The sequence below is a fragment of the Lactuca saligna genome, chromosome 8 (genome assembly GCF_052625555.1).
Source record: "Lactuca saligna cultivar CGN05327 chromosome 8, ASM5262555v1, whole genome shotgun sequence".
Classification (NCBI taxonomy): Eukaryota; Viridiplantae; Streptophyta; class Magnoliopsida; order Asterales; family Asteraceae; genus Lactuca; species Lactuca saligna.
Genome location: NC_136424.1, coordinates 3,128,077 through 3,131,671, shown reverse-complemented (window position 1 = coordinate 3,131,671; position 3,595 = coordinate 3,128,077).

Below are 3,595 nucleotides of genomic sequence, written 5' to 3'. Positions count from 1 at the left end.
ACTGCTATAATCACACGGGACTCGTCCATGGGTCTCATCCAAAGTATATCTCGGAGTGGCATCCACCCATAGGTCCCACCTATCTAGGGCTATACAGGACCAACTCTATCCTGAAAATCATCGAACTATCCTTTCTCGATCTCTATCATGCTATTTAGGAGATACAGGCCTCGCCCACACTCTGATAACTCGGAGATACGGGCCTTCGCCCACACTCCTCTAACTAGCTGCCAACAAAATGCTACAACTATCCCGCAACCTTACTACTCTTCCCGCTCTACCTAACTACTGGGGAATGCTATGGAGATCTCGTAGTCTTACATCCTGACTAACTTGCATCATGCCGAGGAAATCTCCCACCTGGTTCCCAACTTGTTATCATCTACCGTGAATACATGAACTCAATGTTGGGAAGTTTACCAAACTCCTAACTCGCGCGCTCCTCTATCCAAATAGCCACTTAGGCTGCTTTCCTTCCCAACAAATTTGCGAACTCATCCCAATTTTGCACTTACTCCTGCTCCTGACCTCTAGGATAATTCTCCCCCACTTCGATTCAACTAGATCCCTTTAGTTCCCAGCTTGGAAAGGATTCCCAATCCTCCTCTCCATCTAAAGGGTCGATCTGCTAACAACCAACGCTTACCACTGCTAGAGCACCAAAACTAACCAATACGAAATCTGAAGCATTCTTGAAGACTAACAAAACACCTCCCGAGCCCCACTCACACTTGCTACAGTGACTACATCTTGAAAACCTGCTCTTAAGGGAAAATCTTCAAACTACTACTCTAACATCCAAAGTATGCAGATGTCATATAATCTTAATCATAAGCAGGAACATAATTCCAAATTTCATTAGATAACATCAATGTAGTACCACAACAAATAAATCATAAATAAAAGTTGATAGGAAAAAGAAAGATACGCACCTGCCACATCAGGGGCTGCTCGCATCTCCTCTGCATAAAATGCTTAAAATGCTTTTAGATGCTAAATGATTTATGTTATAGCTATAAAGATGTCTTATATTGTATTATTTGATCGGATCTATGGTCTATTGCCGACCGGATCTGGAAATTTTATGTGTTTAGATTTCTAAACGTTTAATTACGGTATTAGAATTGGCATATAACTTTTCGGAATGATAAGGAGATTTATACGTATATCGTAAATAAAACTTTCCTATCTTAATTCTGGTCACTGCACACCGAACGTCTAATTTGGTGTATAGATTGACATGGTGAGAACTTGAAGCGGATTGGGAAACGGTAACTCGCAGCTTGAGCCACAAGTGATTGAGCATGCACTACAGGTAGCAGCTGCACCCGAGTCAATCACAATGGCAGGAGTACAGACAATGATACAAATGATTTTGGATCATTAGATGGAAGAGAAAAGGCTTCTACTTCAACAGAATAGGGATGAACCTACCGCACATGTTGAGCAGCCTGAACTGAACATAAAACAGTCGGAAGAAGGAAACTACAGCCGTATTGTGACTCACGTTAAACCACAAGTGGTTAGGAGAAATAAACAGGATGGAGGAATTGAAAGGAATGAATGCAAGTATAAAGACTTTACGACTTGCAAACCATCAACTTTTAGTGGGAAAGAAGATCTGATCGGAGTTATGGATTAGATCTCTGAAATAGAGCTAGCTTTCATATCATGTGGTTACAAGGGCAAGCTACAAACTACTTATGTTGTGCGTCAGTTTAAGGGTGGGGTCGTTTGCTGGTGGAACACTTTGCGAAAGATCATAAGCCTCATTGAGCCACTACAACTGACATGGGCAGAATTCTTGGTACACTTTAAACGCAAGTTTTGCTCAGCCCAAAACATGCTAGAGTTGGAGAATCATTTTCTGACGTTGAAAAAGAGTAATATGTCCATTGATGAGTATACCAATGCCTTCACAGACAAGATGGAGTTTGCTTTGCGCATCTTCCCTGATGAGTTGACAAAAATTGATAGGTATACAAAGGGACTACCATGGGAGTACACTGTGCCAGTACACCAGGCACCTACTTTTGAGGCGACCATCTGGGTTGCCAAAAATATATATGAGTTAATCATATCACTTCTTTTTTTATAACATATTTTTGTATTGGTGTTGATTATCATAATCTAAAGAAAAATACATGATGTTAACGAAGTTCTATTTCTATTCAAAATTTATTAATGTATCCTAAAAATTATACAACAAAAAATGTACCACAATCCGATGTCAAACAAAATTTAATAAACTAATTAAAAATATATCATCCTTTTCTTTTGGCTCTAAATGTATGATTATAGTGATTTTTATAAACTTTATAGAAAATATAAAAGAAAATGAAGTGGAAATGATAAAGAAAAATACAATATTATATATATAATATTGGATATTACCAATGGAAGGTTGCACACAAATAAAATACATAATTACATATTATATATATAATATGTTAAATCAATTGTATTCATCTTTTACTATGTAATTCCCTCGATGTTTACCTTCTTTTTATTTACATAGACTCTAGATAAAAAAAAAAATTGTAAGTGACCTAATATGAAAATAATGTTATTATATAGGCAAAATATTTTAATTAACAAATGAATTTATTAGAATAAGTTGAAAAGTTTTAAGATTTTTGTAAAAAATATATTTTAATTAACAAATCTATTAAATATCATAAGATGAAAAGTTGTATGAGCTTCAAATGAATGCAGTTTAAGATAGATATTTTTCTTGAACCATATTAATTTAAATTGTAACCTTTATAAGATTTATAAAGATTTAAATTCAGATTATAAAAAATGGTTGAAAAAGAATATATGTACCACATCCTTAATCTTTCACGAGTTGCTTTGGCACAAATGTGTGCAAGAGATGCAACGTTTTCTTGCTTGCACAAACTCATGATGTTTCACATTTTGAAGATCAAGGACATGTCACCAATAAGAAACAAAAATCTAGTTTGGAGCAGCCGAAGTTTTTACATGAAAAATTAATTGAAGAAACTCATGAAGTTTCACATATTGAAGATCAGGACTCGTCACCAATAAGAAACAAAAATCTAGTTTGAAGCAACCAAAGTTTTTATATGAAAAATTAAAACAAAGAAGGAAAATTTAGGAGGGATTTCGTAGGAATTGAAAATTTTGTACAAAATTTTTTAGAAGGAAGATTAAATGGTGCGGTTCCACATTATTAAATAATGGTGCAGTATTGAACTAATGCATCAATATATGTGTTTTAATCTCTTTTACTTTGGTTATAAAAATAAAAAAAATCATACCAACAAATGCTTTAAATGGTTCGGTTTTAAGTTACCACTAAATCCAAAAAACTAGGTTTTGTACTAGTGTCATCGTCTAATTTTGGATGAACAATAAACTAACTTTAAAATATCACAAGGATAGAACCCAAATATGTAGGGCTTGTTTGACACAGAGCTTTTAGAAGCGTTTGGAAGCTTTTAGCTTTTAGTTTTTGACAAAATGTTCTAGTTTAAACAAAAAACTTCGTTTGGTAGTATGATCGTTTAACTTTTAGTGTAAACAAAACGCTTCAAATCTAAAAGCTACATCATGTAGCGTTTAACAAAAC